The following is an 18123-nucleotide window of genomic DNA, read 5'->3' as shown; positions in this document are numbered from 1 at the left end:
CAAAATTCTCCTCGGAAAATCCCCTGATAAGGTCTCACCATGGAGACTGATGAACCCATCTCCCATTTCAGTCCAACAAGGCCCATTTTTCCTCAGCCTCCGATTTGGTTTCTTAGGTTGAGCACCGGGAGAAATTGCTGGCGTGGGTTCCGGGGCCATGTTGCATGATAATTAAAATCTATAAATATGAGCAAGGCACTCGATGGCACAAGATGCTCACGTTCTAAAAAGCCACAGGAACAAAGACCGACAGAAGGAGCAGCAGGCCTGCGTCTCTCTTTCGCGCTCACTCCAACAGAGACGCCAGTTGGGTGGAATGACAGGATCGCCCACGCTATTGGACGTGTTATTTTTATCTCCACTGGGTTTTGTTTTTGTTGAGCAAGTATATTTGAATCTGGATGAGTTAAAAGCAGGAATCTTTGATATGACAGAGATACGACTTCCGTAAGTCTCAACAACAGTGGGGGCAGGATGAACTCAAAGGGACCTGAGGCAACTTGCTGGAGTGATGGGAATACTGTAAGCCCTGCTTTGGGTGGCGAGATGGGTGTGACATATTAAAAAGCTGGTGTGGCCCTAACCAGTTTGGCTTGGTGGATAGAGCGTCGGCTTGCGGACTCAAGGGTCCCAGGTTCGATTCCGGTCAAGGGCATGTACCTTGGTTGCGGGCACATCCCCAGTAGGGGGTGTGCAGGAGGCAGCTGATCAATGTTTCTCTCTCATCGATGTTTCTAACTCTCTTTCCCTCTCCCTTCCTCTCTGTAAAAATATCAATAAAATATATTTTAAAAAAAATAAAAAAATAAAAAGCTGGTGTTGCTCAGTGGTTGAACATCAACCTATGAACCAGGAAGTCTCGGAATCGAACCAGGAGGTCGAGGTTCGATTCCTGGTCAGGGCACATGCCTGGGTTGGGGCCTCGATCCCCAGTGAGGTGTGCAGGAGGCAGCTGATCAATGATTTTCTCTCATCATGGCTGTTTCTATCTTTCTACCTTTCCCTTCCTCTCTGAAATCCATAACAATATATCTTTAAAAAAATCTCATCAAGTTGTATGATTGATATGATTTGTACATGTTAGAGCATGTTAAGTTACACCTCAATTATAATAAAAGTTGACAGTATGCGTGAGAGACTGCTGTGTAACAGTCATCATCAATGGATCTCCATTCTATGGCTAAACCTGGCCAGAGGCTACTCAGCCCAGTGGAGGGTGGTGAGGAGACCAAGGAGTCCAGGGAGAGAAGAGGGTCGTGCCCTGTTGTGGACAGAGGGCACCCAGGCTCCTGGAGGTGGTTTGACATGAAGAGCCTTACAAGAGTGATATGTTGCCCGGTGGCGTGGCTCCGTGGTTGAGCGTCAACCTATGAACTAGGAGGTCACGGTTCGATTCCCAGTTTGATTCTCTCTCACCATTGATGTTTCTCTCGCTCCCTCTCTCTGAAGTCAATTAAAAAAAACAGTGACATGTTTCCAGTAGTTAAGACCCCTTGGAGGCAAAGACGGGCTGTATGCCTGCAATAGACTGTTTGTGTTCCCGCAAAATGCATGTGGGGAAACCTAACCCCCAATGGATGGCATATGGCAGGTGGGAACTTCGGGGGGTGATTAGGTCACAAGGGTGAAGCCATTTTGAATGGGATTAGTGTCCTTAAAAAAGAGACCCCAGAGCCCTAGCTGGTGTTGCTCAGTGGATAGAGCATCAGCCTGCAGACTGAAGGGCCCTGGGTTTGATTCGTTCGGGGGCACATGACTGGGTTGCAAGCTCAATCCCCCTGGGTCATGCAGGAGGCAGCCGATCAATGATTCTCTCTCATCGTTGATGTTTCTATCTCTCCCTCCCCTCTCCCTTCCTCTCTGAAATCAATAAAAATACATATTTTTTAAAAAGAGACGCCGGAGAGCCCCCCAGACCCCTCTGCCCTGTGAGGTTATAATAAAAAGATGGTCATCTATGAACGAGGAAGAGAGCCTTCGCCAGACACCAAATCTGCCAGCACCCTGATTCCTGGACTCGTCATCCTCCAGAACTGTGAGAATTACATTCTGTTGTTTACAGGGTCCCAGGCTGTGGTATTCTGCAGCAGCAGCCCAAACGGACTAAGACACCCACTTGCAGGTAGAGTGAACTTGGGCAAATTCCTTCTCTTATTTCAACTTCCTAGGGCTGTTGTGAATTTAAACAAGATAATTCAGACAAAGCTCTTAGCATGGGGTGTGCTTTCAACAGTATTCAATAAACGTTAGCTATTAGGGTGAGTGATGACAGGAGCCTGGTCGTGTCTTATTCCCTCCAGAGGTAGAGTTCTTACGTGAATTAATCATCTGACCTGATAACCTTGTAGGGTCTCGATAAATATTCATAGAGTGAATGAAAGAATGCACGTGGATTCAGATTTCAACAGAGGCAGCTCTCGTTTCTACGGGACTGAAATCTATGTCCTGGCTAAAATTACCATCCACTTTCATTCTTCTTCATGGTGAAGGGGTCAAGGGCACCGGCTGCAGCCCATCGGCCATGGTCAATTAAGGCTCCGTTACTTACCAACTTGGTAACCTTGAACGAATTACTCAAACTCCAGGCTTCGGTTTCTTCTCCTGCAAAACAAAGGCAGAGCAAGGATTAAGGAAGTCCCAACAGACCTCAGCACACTATGAGCCCCGGCCCATCCGAGCCACCATTATTTTCCCCAATACCAAAGCCACGGGCGGGAAATGAGAAATACCGACTCCGAATTCCAACACTGCAGACCCCTGAGTTCACAGAGCATGTTTCCCAAACATGTTTTTCATGTAATGTGCACAGCGGTCTTACGTATTACAAATCAAACACTGGAGACTCAGAGAGGTTGAGTAACTGGCTGAAGGTTGCACAGTAAGTGAAGAGTGAAGGCCCAAACCAACTCCTATGCCTGAGGGACGGTTTGGCTGGACTGCTTTATCCCAGGGACAGAGGGAGGGGCCGGGAGTCTAAGCTAAAGGATGCTGGGACTCTGAGCTCCAGCAGCATGTGGTCCCAGCAACAAGCTCAGCTCCACTGGACTGTGACCTGGTGTCAGTCATTCCACCCCTGCTCACTTCCTGTTCGGGTTTCTGCACTGCAGAGGCAGGAAAACAAACCTGCACATGACACCTCCCCTGTCACTCTCCCATCTCACAGGGAGATTTTGATGAGAAACTTACGAATCAAAAGGGCGCTTTCATGGAAACCACAGTGAACATCCCATCCGAACCCACGCTCCGGCATTTAGTGTGAGACAGGGAAGGTCGGCAGTGTCTAGAGACGCTCCTGCTGCAGCGAAGAGAAACAGGACACCTGGCTGGCCTTCCCTCGGATGCCATCTTCAGCTGCCTGGTGTGCTCTGGTTGCTTTTCATGAGGTGTTCAAACTGCCGGAAGCCACTTAACCTGCCTCATTTTATTCACAAAAGACCTCGGGCCCTGTCTGTCTGTGTGTCACGGGAGAATGCCACAGAGGATCATCGCAACCACTTCTGCTGCTTCTGCCCCCAACACTTTGTGTTCCGGTTTTCTTTTCTGTGGTTTAAAATTCCCTTGTAAATAATAATCACAGAACTGCTCAGTGGCCAGAGAATGTGGGGATCTCATTTAACCATCATCAAAGCCAAGGTGTGCAATACTCCCGCCCCTGCATGGGTGTGTGCACACCACACACACACGCGTACACGCACACATGCATACATGCACACACACAGATGCCCAGAAACATGGTTACGGTTCTCCTGACTCCTCCTGCTATGCGGGATTTGTTTTCTTTCTTCCTTTCTGATTCTTTGACCACATTTACATGATTGAAAATGGGGAGAAGTTGTTCCCTTAGGAAGAATTTTAGGGCCTGGGGCCAAAGTTCTAGAAATGGGAATAAGTGCATCAGTTCACTCTCACAAAACGCGTAAGAGCACGAAGAGGAAGCTGGTCACGGCATCACTCAGAGGTAGCCCTAGGAGACAGCGTGTAGCTCCCCTAGAAGAAAGTGGTCGTCTCCACCAACGGTGGCCTTTTCACTTCTGCCACATGGGCAGCGAGACCTGGACTACGGCTCCGGAGACGGGAGCTGGTCCTGTCTCCTCCTTACACTCCCTCCAGGAGTTCACCCCTCTGGCGAGTTCACCCCTCTGCGCTCCTGCAGGCCCTGCTGGCAAGTGAAGACACTCATTCATTCGAGAACGACCTACAAAGCAGAAAGTGATTCAGGGGTAGAATGACCAACACCAGGTCACAGTCAAGTTGCACCTGTGTCAAGGAGCACCTGTGATGCGCCAAGCGCGTGGCCGTGGAGAGAATTCCAGGAATTAAACCGTCCCAGCCACCCCGGAGCTCTCACCCATCAGTGGGGCAATTACAGGCAGACGAGCAATGACAATGGAGAATGAAAAAGTGATACAACGGGGGTGAGTACGGGTGTTGGGCGGTCACGGGAAAGGGTGTTCAGTTACTCAGCCGGCAATGGAGAGTGATGGGTGTAAGAGACTTCCCTAGGGGGGTGATCTCTCAGCCAAGCTCTGAAAGACAAGTTCGAATCTGCCCGCCAAGGCAGGAGGGGTCCAAGGGAACCTGCAAAGGCCCACAGCTCTGTTGCTGGCTCCCAGGGTCAGGCCCAAGAGTTGGGAGGAGAGATGGAGGCTAGGCAGAGCTGGCTACGTAGGGGTCACTTGCCCGGATGAGATGAATCCCAAGGGCCCTCCCCGCCTCCAGGGCTGCCTCTGTGGTCTTCAGGGAGCCCAGATCCTCCCCTTTCCCTGACAACCCTTTCACCGGCTCACCCACGTCCCTGGCACTCCAGGGCCGGAGGGAAGTCCGAACCATCCCACGTGGGCCCTCCGCCTTCTCCTTTCTTTTCCCTCGAGAGGGACTGGGCTGTGACTCAACAAGAGAGCTATCCCTGCTGGTCATCTGTTTCTAAAAATAACACCCAGGGCTCACATGTACAATCGGTCATCTGCCGGGACTGTACGCTTCTCCCACCCAGCCCCTGACCTCGCTGAGGACACACTGGGATTGTCCGTGTCCCTGTCTCCTCCAGGACACCAACCTGCCTGAGGACGGACACGGGGTTCTGGTCAACCTGGTGTCCCCAAGACCTGGTACTATGCCTAACCATAGTAGGTCCTCAAAAACACATGCAGAACTGAATTGATTTCTTCTGTCTGCAAATGAACACCCAACCAGAGATGGCCCATGGCCCCGTGCCTGCAACAGCAGCTCCGAGGCCAGGGCAGGAGAACCAGAGACCCAGAGATGTGCCAACTCAACACTCCTCCCCACCGCTCTCCAGGTGACACCGGGGCTCTGTGACCCTGAAAACAGACAACCCCCTCATTACACCAATGAAGAACCCCCAAGTCCAAAAGAATGATATGACTTGCCTAAGGTCTCTCAGCAAATGCGACATAATGTTTTTAAGAAGTCACGTCCTTCAGTGGAAGGCTCTGTAGTCACCCTTACAGAAACATTGCTTCTTTTACGGGGCAATGCCTCGTGCTGGCAGGTCTAAGGCGGCACTACCACCAACCACACCAGGCAGCACCCAAAGTTCCCACGGACGCAAATCTGTTTAGGAAGATGACCAGGAAGTTTTTTTAGGGACTGGATGTGTTTTTGATGATGGATCCTTTTTTTAGGTTAATTCTCTACTATGGGATCTAAGGCTCTAACAATTTTTCAAAGAAAAGTTGAGCTCCCAAACCATTTAATTCCTTCATGGTTTTGTTTAATGGTTTGATATGAAACAACTATACTATGACGTCAAAGATGGTTTTTAAAGAAGCCATTTTGACCTGTAACCCCTGCCCCCGAAGAATTCCTTGTCGTTCCCTGTGTCCTATTAAATATGAAACCCTCTTAGGCACAGATCTGTGTCCTATGCATGTGTATTCCATTAAAAGGAACGCCTTCTAGTGCAGACAGAGTTCTTTTTTCTGGAAAAATACAACACACACTTATATTGCAAGTCACTGACATGTTTCTGATAAATATCACGGTAAAACCCAGGTGACAAATTAAGAGCATCTGGAAATGCGGGGCCTAAGAGCTATAGGGCACCATTTCCTAGCCCGCTTCGTTCTAGAATTCTACACTTCCCACATCCCTGTTCAAAGGACACAGACAAGGAAAGCGGTGTTTTACTTATTCCACCCGGCCCAGCAAACTCCCTCCTGAAGTCTGCAAGAGTTGCTTTATATATATATACTAGAGGCCCGGTGCACGAAATTCGTGCATGGGGGTGTGTGTCCCTCAGCCCAGCCTGCACCCTTTCCAATCTGGGACGCCTCAAGGGATATCCCCGTGGGATCGGGCTTAAACGGGCAGTTGGACATCCCTCTTACAATCTAGGACTGCTGGCTCCCAACTGCTCAACTGCCTGCCTTCCTGATTGCCCCTAACTGCTTCTGCCTGCCAGCCTGATCACCCCCTAACCACTCCCCTGCCAGCCTGATTGATGCCTAACTGCTCCCCTGCCCGCCTGTTTGCCCCTAACTGCCCTCCCCTGCAGGCCTGGTACCCCCCAACTGCTCTCCCCTGAAGGCCTGAGTGCCCCCCAACTGCCCTTCCCTGCAGGCCCGGTCACCCCCAACTTCCCTCCTCTGCTGGCCGGGTCACCCCTAACTGCCCTCCCCTGCAGGCTTGATCATCCCCAACTGCCCTCTCTTGCAGGCCTGGTCCCTCCCAACTGCCCTCCCCTGCAGGCTTGATCGCCCACAACTGCCCTCCCTTGCAGGCCTGATTCCTCCCAACTGCCCTCCCCTGCTGGCCATCTTGTGGTGGCCATCTTGTGTCCACATAGGGGCAGGATCTTTGACCACATTGGGGCAGCCACCTTGTGTGTTGGAGTGATGGTCCAGTTTGCATATTACTCTTTTATTAGATAGGATAGAGGCCTGGTGCATGGGTGGGGGCCAGCTGGTTTGCCCTGAAGGGTGTCCCAGATCAGGGTGGGGGTTCCCTTGGGGCCTGGGGCGGCCTGGGCGAGGGGCCTGTGGTGGTTTGCAGGCCGGCCACGCCCCCCGGCGACCCAAGCAGAGGCCCTGGTATCTGGGGTTTATTTATCTTCTACAATAGAAACTTTGTAGACTGGAGCAGAGCCAAGCCTTCTGCTTGCTCTGTGGCGGCAGCCATTTTTGGGGGGATTTATGTATCTTCTATAATTGAAACTTTGTAGCCTTAAGCGGAGGCCTGGGCCAGCCAGGGTGTGAGGAAAGCTTGGCTTCCTCCATCGCCGGGGGCAACCCTAGCCTCCTGCTCTTTCCAGCTCAATGGCTACTGCCATTTCTGTTTGGGTTTATGTATCTTCTATCATTGAAACTTTGTAGCCTTGAGTGGAGGCCTAGGCCGGCAAGGGCAGGCGGAAAGCTTGGCTTCCTCCATTGCGGGGGAAACCCAAGCCTCGCTCCTGCTCTCTGTGGCTGTGGCCATCTTGGTTGGGTTTATTTGCATATTTGCTCCTGATTGGCTGGTGGGTGTGGCTGGTGGGTGTGGCTTGTGGGTGTAACAGAGTGGTGGTTAATTTGCATATTACTCTTTTATTAGATAGGATTTTTTTTTTAAATTGATTTCAGAGAGGAGGTAGAGTGAGAGGGAGATAGAAACATCAATGATGAAAGAGAATCGTTGATTGGCTGCCTCCTGCACAACCATGTGCCCTCACTGGGAATCGAACTGTGACCTCCTGGTTCATAGGAAGATGCTCAACCACTGAGCCACACCGGCCAGGCTGCAACAGCTGCTTATGGCCCTAGAGCTCGGGTCGACATGCTTCTGTACGTGAAATAGCCCCTCTCATGGTCTGAGTGTTTCTAGCTCTGGCTTAACCGCAGTTCCCAGAGGGAGGGAGAGTTTTAAAGATACTGGTGCTGGGTCCCAACCTTGCACGATTAAACAGACTCTCCGAGGACCGAACCCCAGCACCAGTTTCCAAGGCTCCCCAGGTAATTGTAACAGCAAACGGGACCAGGGAGCACTGGGCTGGGATAACTCATTAGTCAAAGGAAGCCCATGGGAAATCTATCTGGAAGTGAAGGACTCGTCGTAATTAAATAAAATAGCAGATGCAAAACTACCTAACAGTGCCTGCTACCCAGAAGGCACTTAGTAAGTGTTAATTAAACAAAAAGTTACAAATCAAATAATTACTCCTCCGCAGTGAATTCATCTTCTAATTTTATTAGCTTCTTTATTATTTTCTGGGTTTTCTTAAGCCGTAATTCCTTCTATCCCTGTTTGTAAAATTATAAACTTATCCCCATAACCCCACTCAATTACAAGAACTCTGTAGCATTTCCCACAATCCTTAATCACTGTTTTAATACAATTTTCTCCCAGAACAGTGGCTAATACAAAGTAAATACTCAATAAATGTTAGCTATTTATAATCATTATTCCACAGTATCATGATCTGCTGCCTTTACATTTTAGACAATGTTTTTTCATGACGCCGTAGTACTTGCAGCTCTACCCCCAAGTGAAAAAGTTGCCTTTACCCTTATGAATTCTCAGCGATTTGAGGGGAAAGAAAGATGCTACATGGGAGAGTGCTTAACATATTGGTAAATATTCAAAATAAATATTTTGAAGCTTTAACCAATCATCTCTGTAAATTAATAGCATTGTCTCTGTCCCTGTCTCCTCCAGGACACCAAGCTGCCTGAGGACGGACACTGTGTTCTGGTCAACCTGGTGTCCCCAAGAGCTGGTACTATGCCTGACGCATAGTCATTGTATACTATTACCTTTCTTTTTCAAGAGAGAAATGGAGAGAAACACATTAACAGGTGAGCACAGTAAAGATGGTATTTCTGAAATAACGAAGAAGTGATTATCCAACAAACACGTTTTGCAAGTAAGGATGTATCGCCTTTAAAGACACGTGAGGATTTACTTGAAAAAGTGCCACTGGCAGAGATATATATAGAGACTATCACTTCGGGATATCTGGTCTACCTGCCTGACTTGACAGGTGAGTGAAACTGCAGCGCGGAACGAAGGGAACAGCCTGGGGTCAGACCGTCAGATCAGCAGAATCAGGACCCGTTACCGAGCTGCCAGATGCCGAATTACCCAGGGATGATCATTTCGCTTCCTCCCACGTCCCAACGCCTTCACCTGGTTCACCGCTTCCCAGGTGTTGGCTCTCAATTCAGGCGCACCGCCCAGAGGTGAGTTGGGTAAACAGCTCCAGGGCAGTTCCTGGACACCCTCCTCAACCCACTCAACTGCCAGGTGGTGAATCCACTTGACAACTACCTCCTGGACGAACCCTCCCGCCCTGTGTTTCTGCGGGGCGTGGGCAGATGTTCTGTTTGTTGAGCTGCAGAGTGTAAGCACAGCCATCATGGAACGGAAGTTCCGGACATGAAACCTCACAGAACCCCAAACTCCACATTTCAGTGATCGAGAGACAACTCCTGTGGCCCCAGTGTTAAAACCCTAGTTCTGTGGGTACATTTCATAAGTGAGCTTCCTAGCTGTACTTGTCGCTGTAAAACAGAATGTAAACAGTGCCTTATGAATGTATTTCCTTAGGAAAACTGTTGTAAAATTTTTTTATTAGGAAAGAATTCCTATTTATTTAATACTGAACTCTGGCCTACTTTGTGGTAGACTGTAAAGCACACAAATCGAGGGGTCGCTGTTTCTCACTTCCATATCTTGAAAATAATTGGGTCACAGTGCTTGCCTACTACATACTATTAATCTATTATGAAAGGAGATCTTTAAAGCAAGAATTTCATTCTGGAATTAAAATGTATTATAAGTTATGAGTGGTGAAGTTGTGAATTTGATTTTGTGAAAATTATCTTAGTCAAACTTTGTATAACCCTAATTACAACCCATGTGCCTTATAGTGACCCCAATGTGCTGTTGACAGTGCCTGGGCAGGGGGCCTATCACAGACCCTGCCACATTGCTGATCAAATCTATTAAAAACTAGAGGCCTGGTGCACGAATTCTGCATGGGTGGGGTCCGGCCAGCCTGCCCTGGGGCTGGCCGGAGGGAGGGGATGTGGGCGGTTGGCCAGCTGTCCCTGGCCCCTGATCGAACTCCCAGTGGAGCTCCCAGTTGAGGGGACAATTTGCATACTAGCCTTTTATTATATAGGGTATTTCAAGCCCACCCAGCGGGGCTCAGTGGTTGAGCATTGACCTATGAACCAGAAGGTCACAGTTTGATTCCTGGTCAGGGCACATGCCCAGGTAGCAGGCTCAGTCCCTAGTGTGGGGCATGCAGGAGGCAGCAGATCAATGATTCTCTCTCATCATTGATGTTTCTATCTATCCCTCTCCCTTCCTTTCTGAAATCAATAATAATATATTTTTTAAAAAATAAAATTAATAAAAATAAGTAAATAAAAGCTGTACTGCTCACTACGTAGCACCTGCCCACGTGGCTGCTGAGCACCTCCACTCTGGCTAGTGTGACTGAGTTTATTTTATTCAAATTTAAACTGAAATAGCCCCAGGTGGCGAGGGGCCCTGTACTGGACAGCTCAGGTCTGGTTTTACGTACATGCAACTGGGCTCCATCCCTGTGCACAGGAATGAGCTCTGGAGTCTCAAGAGCTTGGTCCAGTCCTGACCCAGTCGTTTGCTACTGTGTCTTTCCACTTTGGCTGTGATCCTCACCAATTTGCCATGAGACTGTTTGGAAAGAGGCAGGTCCATTGCAAAACTTCAAGAAATAGGATTTCTTGCCCTAGCCGGTTTGGTTCGGTGGCTAGAGCATAGGCCTGCAGACTCACGGATCCTGGGTTTGATTCTGATCAAGGACACATAACTTGGTTGCAGGCTCAAGCTCCAGTCCTGATGGGGCGCATGCAGGAGGCAACCAATTGATGTGTCTCTTTCACATTGATGTTTCTCTCTGTCTCTCCCCCTCCCTTCCACACTCTCTAAAAATCAATGGGAAAATATCCTCAGATGAGGATTAACAAGACAAAAAAAAAAAAGAAAAAGAAATCGGATTTCTTTAGAACAGTGGTCGGCAAACTCATTAGTCAACAGAGCCAAATATTAACAGTACAACGATTGAAATTTCTTCTGAGAGTCAAATTTTTTAAACTTAAACTTCTTCTAACGCCACTTCTTCAAAATAGACTCACCCAGGCCATGGTATTTTGTGGAAGAGCCACACTCAAGAGGCCAAAGAGTCGCATGTGGCTCGCGAGCCGCAGTTTGCCGACCACTGCTTTAGAAGCAGCAGCTAAACCAAATCTGTAAAAAATGCAAGCAAAATCTCATCCTGAACCAAAAAGAGTGCCCTGGTGGCATCATTTCTACCAGATCACCAATCTCGGCAGGTTTAAATTCTGACTCTAACCTGCCCTGGCCGTCCTGCTGGGCTGGCCATGCCTTGGTTTCTGTCCCAGGCTTGCGACTGGCTGTCACGGAGTCCTAGCAGAAGCTGCTGGGGGGGGGGGGGGGACGGTGGGCACTGGGGCACTGGGATACAGTGCAGCAGCTCATGTGAGCGTGGCCCCCCACATCCCGGGCAGAGGCGCCGCGCAGAGGAAGCTTGGGTCCTTCTGCGCTCACGTGCGCTCCTGGAAGGCCAGCAGCACCCAGGGGCGACCCACAGAGCACTGGGGACCCGGGAGCGCCCAGCGCATCTGCAAAGGACCCCGCCCCTTGCTGCCTCCCGGGGCGGGAAGCTTGGAGAGGCGAGCTGCGGCTGCGCAGCCACTGCGGTGGAGCCTCTCGGAGCCTCTGCGGGCCCTAATGAATCCATCTCCGGGCAGGAATGGGCCGTGGGGCCCAGGAAAAGCGAGCTGCGGCTCAGAATCACCCGGGGAGCTTTTTAAAACCACCTTTCCCCGAACCGTGGAGCTGAGAGCTCCCAGGTGACCGGCCGCACCGCTGGGGGCCGGGCTCGCTCCTCTGCCGGCTGGGAAGGTGATTCCCCAAGCAGCCTAGGGGGGAGGTGGGGGGAGGGGCACCGGCTGAGAGAGGCGCCGTGACAGCTGGAGAAAGGAGTCCCCTGGTTAACCGCCCCTCCCTCTGGAGGCTGCGACTCCAATCCGATGGCTGCAGGGCCCGCAGCCACAGCTGGGTCACCAGCTGCCCCCGTCCCTGCGCCCCCAAACGCAGAGCATCCTGCAGCTCCCCGAACTTCGGTCCAGCGCCTCCCATGCAGCCCTGTGGGGAGGGGCTTCCTCCCACAGAAACGCTGAGCGCGGAGGGCAGGAGCCCGAACCCACGCCGCTCTGGGTCCGGTCAACCCAGGGCTGGTGCCGGCACCAAGGAAGCCCCACTACACGCTCTTGTGGTGGTGGTTACCCTCGGGTTCCTGAACAGGAAACCAGCTCCGAGCGGTGGCATGACTCAGCCACGGTCCACCACGCTGCGGACAGGGCAGGGCAGGGCAGGGCCGGGAACTCTGGGCCCATTCTCCTCCCCACGCTGTGCATCACTGCCCCCTCCCTCGTCCCCACACACACCTTCTCTCCCTCCTCCAGCCAGCATGCAGGCTCTGCGATCAGGAGAAAACCTCCTCTAATGTGTCTAAGGCAGGGGTGGGCAAACTTTTTGACTCGAGGGCCACAATGGGTTCTTAAACTGGACCGGAGGGCCGGAACAAAAGCATGGATGGAGTGTTTGTGTGAACTAATATAAATTCAAAGTAAAGGAGCGGAGGGGAGAGCAAGAGAACCCTCCGCTCTTTCGGCTCCGCGGGCCGGATAGAACAGCAGAACGGGCCGGATCTGGCCCGCGGGGCGTAGTTTGCCCACGGCTGGTCTAAGGGCTATCATTTGTAGGGCCCCACCTAGGCTCAAAACCAGCCCGGGGTCTTCTCAGAACTCCTGGGACTAGTCACTAGAGGGTGAGTGGTTTTGCACACTTTGGAGTCTGGCGCACACAGGTGGATTGCCGCTTGACAGCTGGGTGAGCTTGGACCCATTTCACGCCTGTCTGGGCTCAGTTTTCTCGGCTGTGAAGTGGGGATGATCACGTTTACCACGAAGAGGGTGAGGAATATCGAGAAGGCCACCGTGGCCGGCCAGCAGGAAGTCCTAACAGGTGGCAGCTATGACTCAGGTGGCAGGCATCACCCACTCCACACGCCAGATTCTGGCCCGCCAAAACCTCCAAAATGCGCACCCTCTTGCCTTCCTCGCCCCCTTCTGTCCCCACAGGCCGCCACCCTGGAGGAACAGGTGACCTGCGATGTGGCTGGAGGCACCATATGAAGTCCCCACCCATCCCAGGGTCCCCCAGAAATAATTAACAAGAAGTAACTTTCCTATTCCTCGTCCCAGACTTCCTTAATTAAAATCAAATATTTGCACACCCTCTAAGGCCTATACTCTTGCATTACTCACTGGGGGGGGAAAAACACGACCCCCCCGCCGCTTAGATGCAAAGACAGTGCGTGTGGGCAGAGGTGGCCCAGTCAAACCCCGGAGGAACGACCTTGCACTTGCGCAGCACCAGGGGTGAGCAGGGGGAAGTCAATGGCCCATTCCCTCTGTGTGTGTGAGTGTGAGGCGGGTGGGAGGGATGGAAGTGCGCAGCCTACCCCAGCTCCACCCTGCCAGCAGGAAGGGACAGCGTGGCTGCGCCCGTTGGTAAAACACTGAAATGCTCAAGCAGACTGGGAGCTAGCTGCTGTGCAGAGCCCTCTCCCCCAGCGGCTCTCCTCCAGCGCTGCCAGGCCCCCCCAGGACCCAGCAAGGGAAGAGTTAACGGGGGGGGGGGGGGGGCCACTGGGGAGGCTTCCAGAAAGTACCCTGATAGGTGCCCAAGGTTAAACCTGCTGACCATCACCCTGGGCAGGGGGAAGGGGCATGAAAAATGCAAACAAAATTCTGAGGGATTCAGAAGAGGGACAAGGACTCCAATGTCTGCTGAGGAGAGGGGCGGGGAGGAATCACACAGAGGCATGTGGCAGTGGTTCCAAAGGCATGTCCCTCCCTCTGGGCCACTCAGGTCACCCCTGCCCCAGGCTCCTCCCCAACCAGGTGAAAGGAAAGTTAGTGCTAAGCCAGCCGTGGGCAAACTACGGCCCGCAGGCCAGATCCGGCCCGTTCAGCTGTTCTATCCGGCCCGCGGAGCCGAAAGAGCGGAGGGTTCTCTTGCTCTCCCCTCCGCTCCTTCACCAGCAGCAGTGTTAACATGGCAACGTCGGGAAACACGGCCGCAGCTCCTTCTTCTGAGTGGGCGGGTTTATATCCGGATTTATATCCGCCCATTCAGTAGAAGGAACAACCTCTCAATCTTCCAGAGGCTCCTTGCAATGCCCGCGGACGCGTCACCCGACATCACCCTGGGAATGCGAAGACACCTTATCGTGGTGATGGAGGGAGACACGCCCCTGGAGAGCACAGTATCAGAGCATTAGCTAAAAAGGAGACCAACAACACTGTTCCCACTGAAGCTGATGTTTTAAAGACCAAAACCTTTCAACCCAGTCTACATTGCCATCTACATCCACGTCCCGGACATCATTTGGAAGTTGCACTAAAGAAAATGTTTAATTTACTGTTTACACATTTTGTTCTTTTCTATTTGTTTTAGTTTTAAATTATTTTATTTTTTTAACTTTTTTTAAAAATATATTTTATTGATTTTTTACAGAGAGGAAGGAAGAGGGATAGAGAGTTAGAAACATCGATCAGCTGCCTCTTGCACACCTCCTACTGGGGATGTGCCCGCAACCAAGTTACGTGCCCTTGACCGGAATCGAACCTGGGACCTTTCAGTCCGCAGGCTGACGCTCTATCCACTGAGCCAAACGGGTTTTGGCTAAATTATTTTATTATATTTAAGTTTAATTTGAAAGGCTTTTGTACCTTTCCTTTGTTAGGCAATTTTATTTTGCCTTTGCCATCTTCAATATAAGGTATGTTATTGTGCTATGATTCCTCCATTTTTTGAAGTTTCAAATTATAATAATTAGTGTTTACATTCTTCTTGTTAAAATGTTTGAAATGAATAAAACTATTGAAATTAAAAAAAAAAAGACCATACCCTTTTATGTAATGATGTTTACTTTGAATTTATATTAGTTCACACAAACACTCCATCCATGCTTTTGTTCCGGCCCTCCGGTCCAGTTTAAGAACCCATTGTGGCCCTCGAGTCAAAAAGTTTGCCCACCCCTCTGCTAAGCTCTCACTCTAGCCTCAACTGGGCAACAAAAGGAACTCAGGGCTGCGCTCCCTGCAATGCCCCCAGATTCCATGCCCCTTCTAGGAAGACACCCCGTTTTCCTAGGGGGCATCCTCAGCCCTCCCTGCAGGTGCTCCAGGGGCCAGCATGTTACCTAGGGGAGGGCACTCGGCACCAAATCCTCCAGAACCAATAGTTGCTTCCAGAACAGTCATGTGATTCTAGGGCGCCAATAAGAGTCCTCTTAAGATTCAAGAATGGGCATGTGGCTCGGCCAGTGTGGCTCAGTGGTTGAGAGTCAACCTTTGAACCAGGAGGTCTCCATTCCATTCCCAGTTCAGAGCACATGCAGGCTCCATCCCCAGTAGGGGGCGTACAGGAGGCAGCCAAACAATAATTCTCTCTCATCATTGATGTTTCTCTCTCTCTCCACGCTCCTTTCCTTTCTGAAATCAATAAAAAAAATCTTTTTTTAAAAAAATACACTGAGCCATGTCAGCCACAGAGCAGCTCTGTATGTCCTTTCTGCATTTTGTGCTGCAGCTCACGGGGTGTCTGAAACGGGGCATCGGTTCCTGGCAGAGTGAAGGGAGCTTCCAGGCCTCAGACCCACCCCCTCCAGCGCCCTCAACAAGGCCGAGGCTGGCCACACAGGCAGTGGCAGCTGCTGCTTGTGCAACGGGCGGCAGTCCCCACTTCCTGGCCTGGACCCGGGCAGAGGGGCTCCGCGTGAAAACGCCTGTTCTCCCCGGGGCCCAGCCAGCTGCCCCGAGGTGCATTCACACGCAGTGTCGTGTTGTTTTGTTTCTATCTCATTCATTTCTAAGGAAAGAGCATCCTGCAAGGGGACCACGATTTCAGGAACGGCCTGGAGTCTGAATTTCTGGCTGCAGCTTTCACTCCCGGTGTGGCCCTGGCCAAGCCCCTCGACCTCTCTGACCCTCCGTTTTTTCATCTTCACAAATGGCAGTAACACCGTCTGCTGATCAGGATCTGGGGCCCTCGAGCTCACTGGTAGGGCTCGGCCACTCTGCTGACCATGGTCATGGCCTCCAAGTCACCGAGCCTTTCCCTTCCTGCTCAACTCGCAGCCACGTTCCTCGGAGATGAGGCTCAGCCCAGCCAAGGCTCCTACCCCCTACCCGCCCCCCCCACTCCCGCCCGTGCAGGGCAGGTCCTAGGTGGCTGCCTGCCTGCCCCAGGTGACTGACCGCCCCCTGGGCAGATGCCCTCAGGCCCCGCCAGCCCCGGGCTTCTGCTCTGCAGCCTGTGCATCAGGCGTGGTCTGGGCCAGGCCTAAGACCTCTGACAGTCACCCTGAAATGACTCACTGTTCCTCAGGGGACCCAACGGGACTTTGAGGCACTCAAGTCCCTACGGCCCTGTTCCGCATGTTGATCATGTAAGGCTCACAAGACTCCTTTACTGTCAGATCTCTGTCCAAAATGACACTGTGTCCCACGGACTGCTGTCAGTGAGGGGTAGAGTGGCCTGCTGCCCAGATAGAAGGACTAGGCCAGCCGTGGGCAAACTACGGCCCGCGGGCCGGATCCGGCCCGTTCGGCTGTTCTATCCGGCCCGCGGAGCCGAAAGAGCGGAGGGTTCTCTTGCTCTCCCCTCCGCACCTTTACTTTGAATTTATATTAGTTCACACAAACACTCCATCCATGCTTTTGTTCCGGCCCTCCGGTCCAGTTTAAGAACCCATTGTGGCCCTCGAGTCAAAAAGTTTGCCCACCCCTGGACTAGGCTCTCCATCTGGACCCTGTCCCCGCCAATTACGCCCCACGGCAGGGTCGGAAGAGACCTCCCCAGCCTCCCCCAGGTAGGCATCCATCCACAGACCAAACCTTCTGTGTCTGCTCCAGCCCCCCTCCTCCCCATCCCACCCAGTGGGGAGTCTAGACTCACGCAGACAAGAGGGAAGCGGAAGTCCCAAGCAGCAGCTGGGCCAAGGAGGTGGCGGACCTGCTGGGGGAAGACAGGCCTGGGAGGAAGCCGAGACTCACCAGGAGTCTCTGCTCCAGCTTCCTGCCTCGTGGTTTATATTCCAAGTACCAAGATCGGGTCTCACCCTGCAAATGCCCCCCACACACCTGGTGAGGAGAATGCAAGATGGAGTGGGGCTCAAGCCTCTGGCCCCCCCATGACTATTTATGCATTGGCCGTGGGGCTTATACTGCAGAGTCTGGGAGAACCCCTTCCCCAGCTCCTGGTGGCTGCGGCATTCCCAGGCTGCCGGCCTCCTCCACCTTCAAAGCCAGCATCTTCAGGTCTCTGCTTCTGACCCTCTTGTGTCCCCCAGCGCACCCCATACCCTGACTGTGACCCTCCCGACCCCCTTTTACAAAGACCCTTGGGATTATATTGGGCCACGTGGATAATGCAGGAACTTCTCTCCCGCTCAGCATCCTTAACTAAGCCACATCGGCAAGGTCCCTTCTGCCACGGAAGGTAGTGTACTCACAGGTTCCAAAGTTAGGAAAAGGACATGTTCGGAGGGCCCTAATTCTGTCTACCAGATACCTCAATGGCCATTACCAAACCCAAAAAAATCGCCTGTGTGGGGTGTGGCCAGCACCTAAGGTTCATGAGGGTGATCTGTCTGGAACCCCCACCGCTCGACCAGCCCTCAGGAGCCCCGTCCCAGGGCCCCACACCCAGCACCAATGAACTGAAAGGGTCTTCATTTGGCTTCAAAACCTAAGAGGGGATGAGGTAAGAGAATGACAGATCCTGGCAAGAAGACTTGGATAATTACTCCAGTTCAAGATGAGAGAGGGGAAGGGCGAGGGGAAGGGGAGGGGGAGGTGGAGGGGGAGGGGAGGAGAAGTGCTTTTCATTTCACTGCCCTGACTATGTCAACTCCACGGGAAAAGTTTCCTGCCTGCACACATCTAAGGCCCTTGATGTTCTGAAATTTCTATCTCATGAATTATTTTATTAAATTTATTCTTTTATTTGTATTGATTTCAGAGAGGAAGGGAGAGGGAGAGA

The 18123-nt window shown here is 51.8% G+C and overlaps 1 protein-coding gene across 8 annotated transcripts in view; it reads right to left on the bottom strand.

Annotated features, from left to right (window-relative positions):
* CYRIB (CYFIP related Rac1 interactor B) overlaps positions 1-18123 on the bottom strand; it is a 118463-nt gene that overhangs the window by 79138 nt on the left and 21202 nt on the right. For all 8 annotated transcript variants that reach the window (XM_080646805.1, XM_080646810.1, XM_080646807.1 and 5 more), the window contains exon 2: positions 2549-2601. The gene's annotated coding sequence lies outside the window, so the exon portion shown is untranslated. The remainder of the gene's footprint in view (positions 1-2548; positions 2602-18123) is intronic.

The sequence above is a fragment of the Plecotus auritus genome (assembly GCF_963455305.1).
Source record: "Plecotus auritus genome assembly, chromosome: 11".
Classification (NCBI taxonomy): domain Eukaryota; kingdom Metazoa; phylum Chordata; class Mammalia; order Chiroptera; family Vespertilionidae; genus Plecotus; species Plecotus auritus.
Note: the sequence above shows the minus strand (reverse complement) of the source record. Positions and strands in the feature narration are given on the sequence as shown.